Raw genomic sequence first — 11,299 nt, forward strand, 5'->3', positions numbered from 1 at the left:
AACAATAGACAAACAATGTTAAAGTCCATTAATTGGGACTCCCATAAAAAGTACACATAAAACTAGAATGATTATGAATCACTTACGCAATATAGACTTCAATTATGTTTACTCCTATAACATCCATTGACAGAACTGCACTGCAGTCACGCCTTCCAATATGAGCTCTAATCCCTTCCAATTGGAAAACACCATCATCCAGTAGATATGGAATCCATTCTTGGTCTAACATCTTAGCTTCACACATTCTTGGTCTGACATCTTAGCTTTACACATAGCTTAACAATCAAGGAGTGCTCTTGATATTAACTTTTTTTAAGCTAAAACTGCATATAAAGAAATCATCAGAGCGACAAATAATTTTGATGCTAAGCAATGCATTGACTGTTGGAAATTTTTCAAAATAAATGGTGTCTTATGGTAAAGACATGTCTAATTAATTGTGCCTTATAGAAAAGATACCTTTCACTGAAGACATGTCTAATTGAATGATGTCTTGTTGTAAGGACATGTCCATTTAATTGTGTCTTATGGAAATGTATCTTTTTACTAAATGATACAATTTTTCATGGTAACATTTCACTTAGAGATGCATCATTTCATGGGACATTTCATTTGAAATGGTGATGGTTCAATTTGAACCATTGATTAAAATTAAATATAGATCTAATGGCCATGAATGAATGGGTATCATGCAAGATGACAACTCAAATGAGGGGGCACAAGTATATCTATAAATAGGGGTCATGTTTAAGCCATTTAGACATGAAATTAATGATCCTACACTACTATTTTCTTAGCCTTCCTTTCTAGAACGAATTTCAACACAAAACATCCATTTCTTTTGTGCATTAAAAATCCAATATATTGTTTTCTGTAGGAACAATATATTGTTTCTTGGTAGACTTGCTTCAATCAAGAGTATTCTGGTTTTCTTTCATCAATGCACGATGCAAACAAACAAACAAGTGCTTCATTGTATCCTGGAGGCATATTTGCTTAACCCATGTGCATCACTCAATTGGTGGGGGCAAATAACGTCTTAAGGAAAGCGACATTTGTAACGTGCCTTGAAGTATACAAATTTTTTTACAGTTTACTTATTACTATTATTTTTCTTCCTACATACAGATTTAGTTGTAAACACATTACTTTACACAATAAAGTTCCACCATTATTGTTGTATTTCTCCACATTTGCCATTCCCTACAGACTTCAACAACCAACAATCTTAAGACGTTATTTCTGCAACAATGGCACCAAATTCATCTCTTCGACAATTTGCAATAGATTTTGTCAAATTAGAGCGTTTCGATGGTGGCAATTTTATTCGTTGGCAGAAAAAGTTGCATTTCTTGTTGACAAGCCTCAATGTGGTCTATGTTCTCACAACACCAAAGCCTCAAGAACGTGACGATGAGACATTAGCGAAAACCAAAGTGCGGCAGAAGTGGGAGCAAGATGACTATGTGTGCAAGGGACATATTTGCAATGCCATGTTTGATACTTTGTTTGATCAATATCACAACAAACCTACAACAAAAGAAATATGGGACTCATTAGAGACTAAGTACATGATGGAAGATGCCACAAGTAAGAAATTCTTGGCTTTTAAATTTTTTAATTATAAAATAGTTGATAATAGACTTGTGGTTGAACAATATAATGAGATTTTGTATATTCTTGATCAATTCAACCAACATAACATGAATATGGATGAGTCTATTATTGTCTTTTCAATTTTTGGTAAACTTCCTCTCTCTTGGAAAGATTATAAGAAAAGTCTTAAATATAGCAAACATGAAATTAGTCTGGATGGCCTAGGCCAAAGTCTTCGTATTGAAGAGGAACTCAAGTTTAATAATCTTGAGGATCAAGCTGCTATGTCCTTTAAAATTAATGTCGTGGAGGAAAGAAAGAAGTTTAAGCATTCTAATCACCCTAAGAATAACCAAAAGAGAAAATTTGATTCTAAGAGAATCAAAACAAGAAGAAGAAAAAAAAGGGTGCATGCCACCACTACGGAAAATTTGGCCACTTCAAAAGAGATTGTCAACTTTTAAAGAAATAAAAGGAAGTTTCAAACACAAATTTTTTGGCCATGATATCTCAGACCAATGTTCTTGAAGATGGTAATGCATGGTGGATAGATTCTGGTGCAACCAAGCATGTATGCAAGGATCGTAGCCTTTTCAAATCTTATAAAGCAATGGATGATGGAAGTGTTCCTTACATGGGAAATTCCTCCAGTGCAGTAGTTAAAGGAAAAGGCAATGTGCAACTAGAGTTTACTTCTGGAAACACTTTAATTCTTACTGATGTTTATCATGTTCCTGAAGTTAGGAAAAACCTTGTATCTAGTAATCTTCTTAAAGTTTGGCTTCAAACTTGTTTTTGAGTCAAACAAATTTATATTCTCTAAGGGAGGTACCTTTATTGGGAAATGATACATGTATGAAGGAATGTTTAAACTCAATATCAATAATAGAAATATTTCTTCTGCTTATATGGTTGATTTATTATCTTTGTGGCATAATCGTTTATGACATGTGAATATTAGAAGATTGCATGATATGGCCAATTTAGAGTTAATTCCTAAGCATGAAAATGATATGCATGAAAAATGTAAAGTATGTGCACAGACAAAAATCACAAGATCTCCTTTTCCAAAAATTGAAAAAAAAAACATCTTTTTTATTACATTTAATTCATAGTGATGTGCGTGATATGCATAGTAATCCTACTAAAGGTGGTAAAAAATATTTTGTAACATTTATTGATAATTTTTCAAAATATTGCTATATGTATTTATTACATTCTAAAGATCAAGTCTTAGAGAAATTTAAAACTTATAAAAATGAAGTTGAGAATTTTTGTGACACTAAAATTAAATGCCTTACAAGTGATAAAGGAGGTGAATATGTTTTTTTTTCTGAATTTTGTGAATATGTTGGCATTGTACATAAAACTAGCACTGCATATACTCTACAACAAAATGGCGTAGCTAAAAGGAAAAATAGGACATTAATACAAAATGGTTTATGTTATGCTTTTTAATAATGGGCTTGGCAAAGGTTTTTGGGGTAAAGCTATTTTAACTGCATGTCATATCTTAAATCGAGTGCCAAATAAGAAAACAAAGGTAACCCCATATGAATTATGGAAAAAGAGAACGCCTCATCTTTCTTATCTAAGAGTTTGGGGTTGTCGAACCATTGTAAGACTAGCTGAACCTAAGATAAAGAAATTAGGAAAAAAGGGCATTGAATGCATATTCTTGGGATATGCGGAGCTTAGTAAAGCTTATAGGTTTCTTGTTGACACAACTTAAAAGTAATTTTTAACTCCCAAGTATAAGAGTGTCTTGTTGTATTATAACTCGGTGAGTCCGAGGTCGATCCACAGAGAAAAGATTTAATTAGTTTATTTTATTTTAACTAAAAATTGAAATTAAAACTTAAATATAAACAACTTAATTTAAATGAAACTATGAAATTGAACTAGTTAGGGTTATGGATCCACTCTTAGAAGTAAATAAAACTTAATAAATTCGTTTTGCTAATTTTTTTAGATTTATTACCCAAAAGATTAATTACACAAATTATTATTATTTTCCCTTTAATTTTATGATGGATTAAGTATTTATTGTGCCAAAATTTAATTTGTCTACAATAAGTCAAAATACCATTTCACCATGCCTTATATTAAGATCTTAAGAATTTATTGTGCCAAATTCATTTGTTTGTCTACAATAAATCAAAATTTCAAAATATAAAACATGTATAAAATTAAATAGAAAATAATTTAATTTATAAAATTAAAAATAGAATTTGATTAAATCATATTTATTTCCTAAGAGTTTCACCTTCCCCTAACTAATATTATTTAGTTAAGCATAATTAAAATAAAAAGAAGTAGTATAATTGAATTACTTATAATTAAAAGAAATAAAACAACTAAAATTAGAAATAAAACTAATTTTATTAATGAAAATAATTATACAAAATATTAAAAACACACCTGGAAATCAAGATTACAAGGAGATGGAGAGAATTTGAGAAGAAGAGAGTTGTAGAAAGATGATTAAAACATAAAAATGAGGCCCTATTTATAGAAAAATAAATTCATAATCCAGTGCTTTGCGGTCCATCATAGGCTTCATGCATGTGCTCCTCACATCCCTTAGATCAAGATCCAATGGCTGGTCAAACTTCAAAAGTCAACATCACACATGGCATCATTTGACTCGTCCGATTTACCCAAAGAACGGTTGAGATTTGGCGGGTTAATGGGTGGATCAGGTCGACCCGAGTACAAAGATTCGGATCCTCCAACTTGCTTCACCAACCATTGCCACGTGGCACAATCATGGCCATTGAATCATGAACGGTTGAGATTTGGTCAAGATTGCCAGTTATCCCATGCACTCATATCTATTGTAAGCTCATTTCATCATCCAATCAGTGCTCGGTCAACAGGAAAAGTCAACTTTTTTACACAAGCCCAATTTTAAGCCGATCTTGACTGATCTTAAGGTTTTCGGACCTCCGAAATCCAAATTTGACCTCTGTTTATCTGTTTGGAGTCTCGAAGTATGTGAAATTAATATTTTTCCTAATAAACACATAAAAATACAAAAAATTAAATATATTTAAAACATAATTAATAATTCATAATAAATTACATAAACACAAATATAAATTATAACATAAGTATAAAATAACATATTATCGCTTGATAATTAAACAATTTTTAATACTAATCACACTCCCCAACCAGCTTATTGCTAGCCCTCTAGCAATTAAAGCGTTATATTAAATTAAGATTTATAAAATTCACATGCAAGTTAATAGTTGTTCATCTACCCTCTAAATTACCAAATAAATGAACTCTCCCAAATTCCTTTACCACATTGATGTTCACTCATTATCCAGAATATCATCAAACATTCTTTTGTGCTCAAGTAATTAACACAATACTTATGGGACTTCATTAAAAGAAAAACAACATTTTCGTTCTAAAATTCATTAGAAATTATATCTTTAGGCAATAGATTATTCACACATTTTTTTTTTATATTACATTTCTAACCCGTGTAGCGAGCTTTAGGTCAGTGACTCCCAGACCAGTTGGCCTTAGGGCACTAGGTGTTGAAGCACCCCTACAGACTTAATTACTTGGGTTTCTAATAAACAAACAATATATCTATTACCCATGTAGCGAGCTTTAGGGCAGTGACTCCCAGACCAGTTGACCTTAGGGCACTAGGTGTTGAAACACCCCTACGGACTTAATTACTCGGGTTTCTAGATATAACAAAATTAATTTTTTTTTCTTTTTTTTTTATTTTGTTTTTTGAAATATACACTTTCTACTACCTTAGATACGTTTCCTAAGAAATCAAAAGAACTAAATGCTGTAAAATTTGAACTTACAACCCACTAGTATGTGTCATAATGTGTGTGTGAAGAATGATTCAATAATACCTGTTAAATGAGTAAACAATTAAATAACTTAATAACCAAGTGGAGAGTTCACAAATTTGAGTAATTCAAAGAAAAGGGAACAAAAACAACTTACTATGAATCTCAAAATCAAAATATAATACAACAAGACTATTAGGATGCGTCTCAAAAGTCATGACTCTTTACACAGCCATCCTAGACAAAAAACAAATTTTTTTTGGTTTTTTTTTGTTTTTTTTATTAAAGACTTAATCAAGAACTGGTGGGTCACCCAAATTAATTTCGGTGTCTTTGTCACGTGGGTGATGTTTCAGATATGGTTTTAATCTTTGACCATTAACTTTAAATGTGACACCGTTCTTTGGATTCTCAATTTCTATGACCCCATATGAATATACATTTTTTATAACAAATGGGCCACTCCATTTTGACTTTAACTTTCCTGGAAATAAATGAAGACGAGAATTATAAAGCAACACTTTTTGACCAATCTCAAATGTTTTTCGAAAATTTTTTTTATCATGAAATGCTTTTGTTCTTGCCTTAATAATTCTTGAATTTTCATATGCATCATTCCTTAATTTCTCAAGTTCATTCAATTGCAATTTTCGCACATTACCAGCATCATCCAAATTTGAATTAATTTCGGTGTCTTTGTCACGTGGGTGATGTTCCAGATATGGTTTTAATCTTTGACCATTAACTTTAAATGTGACACCGTTCTTTGGATTCTCAATTTCTATGGCCCCATATGAATATACATTTTTTATAACAAATGGGCCACTCCATTTTGACTTTAACTTTCCTGGAAATAAATGAAGACGAGAATTATAAAGCAACACTTTTTGACCAATCTCAAATGTTTTTCGAAAATTTTTTTTATCATGAAATGCTTTTGTTCTTGCCTTAATAATTCTTGAATTTTCATATGCATCATTCCTTAATTCCTCAAGTTCATTCAATTGCAATTTTCGAACATTACCAGCATCATCCAAATTTGAATTAAAAGCTTTAATAGCCCAAAGTGATTTATGTTCAAGTTCAACAGGTAAATGACAAGGTTTACCATAAATTAACCGATAGGGTGACATTCCTAATGATGTTTTAAATGCAGTGCGGTAAGCCCAAAGTGCATCATTAAGTCTAAGAGACCAATCTTTTCGGTTTGGGTTAACCGTTTTTTCCAAAATTTGTTTTATCTCCCTATTTGCTAATTCAACTTGGCCATTTGTTTGAGGATGATAAGGGGTAGCAATTTTATGTGTAATTCCATATTTCTTCATTAAATACTCAAATGACTTATTACAAAAATGCTTACCTCCATCACTGATAATGGCTCGAGGGATTCCAAATCGACTTAAAATGTTTTCTCTTAAAAATTTAATCACAGTTTTACTATCATTATTTCGACAAGAAATTGCTTCAATCCATTTTGAGACATAATCAATTGCAACTAATATATACACAAATCCAAAAGATGATGGAAATGGACCCATGAAATCAATTCCCCAACAGTCAAATATTTCAATTTCAAGTATGGGATTTAAAGGCATCATGTTTCTTTTTGTAATTGATCCCAATTTTTGACATTTTTCACAACTTTTGCAGAATTCATATGTGTCTTTAAACATGGTAGGCCAATAAAATCCACACTGCAAAATTTTAGCAGTAGTTTTTCTTGAAGAAAAGTGACCACCACATGCTTCAGAATGACAAAAATTAATGACACTACTTACCTCATTATCAGGAATACATCGCCGAAAAATTTGATCTGGGCAATATTTGAACAAATAAGGATCATCCCAATAAAATTTCTTTACTTCAACAAAAAATTTCTTCTTCTCTTGAGCATTCCATTGCAAAGGCATTTTATCTGTAACAAGAAAATTAACAATATTAGCATACCATGGCATTGAAGTAACAGAAAATAAAAATTCATCAGGGAAAGAATCATTTATGGGTGTTATATCATTGCAGAATTCAGATGTGAGTCTTGATAGATGATTAGCAACAACATTTTCAGCACCCTTTTTATCTTTGATGGTAAGGTCAAATTCTTGTAGTAACAAAATCCAGCGAATTAGTCTCGGTTTGGCATCCTGTTTACTTATCAAATATCTCACAGCAGCATGGTCAGTAAACACAACAGATTTAGAGCCAAGCAAATATGAACGGAATTTGTTTAATGCAAATACCACAGCAAGTAATTCTTTTTCAGTTGTAGAATAATTCATTTGAGCACTATCCAAAGTCTTACTCGCATAATAAATCACAATAGGCTTACTATCCCTTCTTTGTCCTAAAACAACACCAACAGCAAAATCACTTGCATCACACATTAATTCAAATGGCAAAGACCAATCAGGAGATTGCATAATAGGTGCCGATGTTAAAAGACAAATTATTTTTTCAAAAGATTTTTGGCAATCATCATTCCATTCAAACGGTGCATCTTTTAATAAGAGGTTACAAAGTGGTTTAGATATGGCACTAAAGTTTTTTATAAACCTCCTATAAAATCCTGCATGTCCTAAAAAGGATCGCACATCTCTAATTGTTTTTGGTTGTGGCAATTTAGATATGACTTCGATTTTTTCTTTGTCAACTTCAATTCCTTTAATAGAAACAACATGACCCAAAACAATTCCAGAAGTAACCATGTAGTGACATTTTTCCCAATTCAACATGAGTTCTTTTTCAACACATCTTTTTAAAACTTTCTCCAAATTATCAAGGCAATCATCAAAAGAATTCCCAAACACAGTCAAATCATCCATAAAGACCTCTAAACAATGTTCAACCATATCACAAAAGATGCTTAACATACATCTTTGAAATGTTGCAGGAGCATTACAAAGCCCGAATGACATTCGTTTAAATGCAAATGTTCCAAATGGACATGTAAATGTGGTCTTTTCTTGATCATCAAGTGCTATAGGAATTTGATAATAGCCTGAATATCCATCTAAAAAACAGTAGTAGGGATGTCCTGCTACTCTTTCTAAGATTTGGTCAAGGAATGGTAATGGAAAATGATCTTTTCTAGTGGCTTCATTTAATTTTCTATAATCAATGCACATGCGCCAACTAGATGTAATTCGTGTGGGAATGAATTCACCTTTTTCATTTTTAACAACAGTGATTCCAAATTTTTTAGGCACTACTTGTGTAGGACTTACCCACTTACTATCAGAAATAGGGTAGATAATTCCCACATCAAGTAATTTAAGGACTTCTGTTTTGACTACCTCTTTCATGTGTGGGTTTAATCTTCTTTGAGGTTGTTGACATATTTTAGCATTTTCTTCCAAATTAATTCTATGTGTGCAGATTAAGGGATTAATGCCTTTAATGTCATTTAAAGTCCATCCTATTGCATTTTTATGCTTTTTAAGAACAGTAAGTAACTTACCTTCTTGGTCGCTTGTTAAAGTAGAAGAAATCACAACAGGATAAGTTTGTTCTTCTCCAAGAAAAGCATATTTCAATCCTTCAGGCTAAGGTTTCAATTCCATTTTAGGCGCTTCTTGTTGTTCTGTCTTTTCAATGCTTCCAAGCTCCTCAAATTTTGGCTCGTCATCATAATTTTGTGAAGTCTGCACAAAATCAAGCAACTAATTTATATTAGAAATTGATTTTAACTCACCAAGATTAAGTTGAAGATAAACTGAATATGGAAGCAAATTAACACTAGCACCAAGATCTAGTAAAGCATGCTCAATTCTGTGGTTAGCAATAATACAAGAAATGGTAGGACAACCAGGATCTTTATATTTCAACTTATTATTAGTAGACAGAATTGTACTTACCTGTTCGGCCATGAAAGCACTCTTTCTTACCTTCAGTTTCCTCTTAACAGTGCACAAGTCCTTTAAAAATTTGGCATATGAAGGAACCTGCTTGATTGCATCTAATAGAGGAATGTTAACTTTCACTTGCTTAAAGATTTCATAAATTTCAGAAGAGTGGTTTGATTTCTTTGGTTTATTCAATGCATGCGGAAATGGTGGTTCAGGTGGAACACTAGTTATTTCTTCACTAGGTGTAAGTTCATTTAGTCCTTCCTTACCTTTTAAATTTTCATCATTTTCATAAGGTTCAGGCATAGGTCTATCAACAACCTTACCACTACGAAGAGTTATAACTGACTTGACTTGGTCTGTGGGTAGATTTTGTTGAATTTTAGGATTTGGTTGTGGTTGGGCTGAAAATTTTCCTTTTTCTTGAATGGTGAGTGCAGAAGCAATTTTAGCAAGAGTATCTTTCAAATCAGAAAAAGTTTGTGCATTTTGATTGTTAATAACATCTTGCTTTCTGATGAATGAATGCATTGTGTCTTCCAGATTTTTCCAGGGTGGTGGAACACATGGTGCATAAGGCTGAGGATTTTGAAAATTTTGTGGAGGTGGTGCTTGTGAAGATTGTGCATTATTATTATTCCTCCAACTGAAATTTGGATGATTTCTCCAACCAGGATTATAAGTTTGTGAATATGGGTTTGGTTTATTGAAAGTGTTAATGACATTAGCTTGATCATTTAGACATTCTTTAAGTGCAGGCAAAGTGGGACACTCTTGAGTGAAATGATCATTCGAATTACATATGTTACATGTAATTTCTTGAACAGATTTTACTTGATCACTCTCTTTATGCTCCAAAGCTTCAACTTTCCTAACTAGGGATGCAAATTTTGCTTGTAAATCATGATCTTCCCTAAGGTTATGGATTCCTACATTAGATGGAGATGATTGTTGCTTATTTGTCAATTCAAAAGTTCCAACAGTATCCCAATGTTGTGCATTTTCAGCTAATTGGTCAAGGTAATCTAGTGCATCTTCAGGATTTTTATCCCTAAATTCACCATTACACATCATTTCAACAACCTGTCTACTTTGGGGTATTAAGCCCTCATAGAAGTAAGTGACCAATCGCCAAGTTTCAAAACCATGATGTGGGCATATGTTAAGCAACTCTTTAAACCTATCCCAACATTGGTATAATGTTTCTCCATTTTTTTGAGTGAAAGAAGTGATTTGCCTTTTAAAAGAATTTGTTCTATGAGGTGGAAAGAATTTTTTCAAAAACTGTTCTTGCATGTTATTCCAAGTTCTTACTGATCCAGATCTAAGGTTTTGTAGCCAAGTTTTAGCTTTATCTTTTAATGAAAAAGGAAAAAGCTTTAATCTAATTATGTTCATGCTACAATTTTGGTCCGTGTATGTATTACAAACTTCCTCAAAATCTCTTAGATGCAAGTACGGATTCTCAGATTCTAAACCATGAAATGTTGGTAAAAGTTGGATAATACCTGGTTTAAAGTTGAATCGAGATGCTTCTGGAGGAAATACTATACACGACGGTGCTCCGGTTCTGGTTGGATTCATGTAGTCTCTCAGAGTCCTTGGTTGATTCTGATCATGCCCATGTTGAGATTGGTTATCTCCCTGATCAATTTGAGGATTAAGTTCGCCCAAAACGTTTTCGCCTTCATTCTCATCCATGATTGGTGGTGGAGATTGAGATCTACGAACTAACCTGCCACTTGAAGATCAAGACCAACGTCTCATGCAAGGGTTATGTTATAAAGATAATATTTACACAAATTGATAACAAAATAAAATAAAAAAATAAATAAGCAAATAATATAAGTGTACAAAAGAAAATTAAATAACAATTTTGGTGGTTGAACCCACCAATAAAGTAAAAAAAATAAATGCAAAATTAAAAAAAAATGGTGGTTGAACCCACCAATTAACAATAAATTAAGTAAAAAAATAAATGCAAAAGAAAAAAAAGAAAAAAAATGGTGGTTGAACCCATCAATAAAAAAAATA

General features: G+C 32.1%; 1 non-coding gene across 1 annotated transcript; it reads left to right on the forward strand.

The window, feature by feature from the left end:
* Positions 1-10,406: 10,406 nt before the first annotated feature.
* LOC112100458 lies at positions 10,407-10,515 on the forward strand. Its single transcript, XR_002906830.1, has one exon. It is a non-coding gene; the product is annotated as a small nucleolar RNA R71 (small nucleolar RNA).
* The last annotated feature ends 784 nt before the right edge of the window (positions 10,516-11,299 follow it).

The sequence above is a fragment of the Citrus clementina genome, unplaced genomic scaffold (assembly GCF_000493195.1).
Source record: "Citrus clementina cultivar Clemenules unplaced genomic scaffold, Citrus_clementina_v1.0 scaffold_3, whole genome shotgun sequence".
Taxonomy (NCBI): Eukaryota; Viridiplantae; Streptophyta; class Magnoliopsida; order Sapindales; family Rutaceae; genus Citrus; species Citrus x clementina.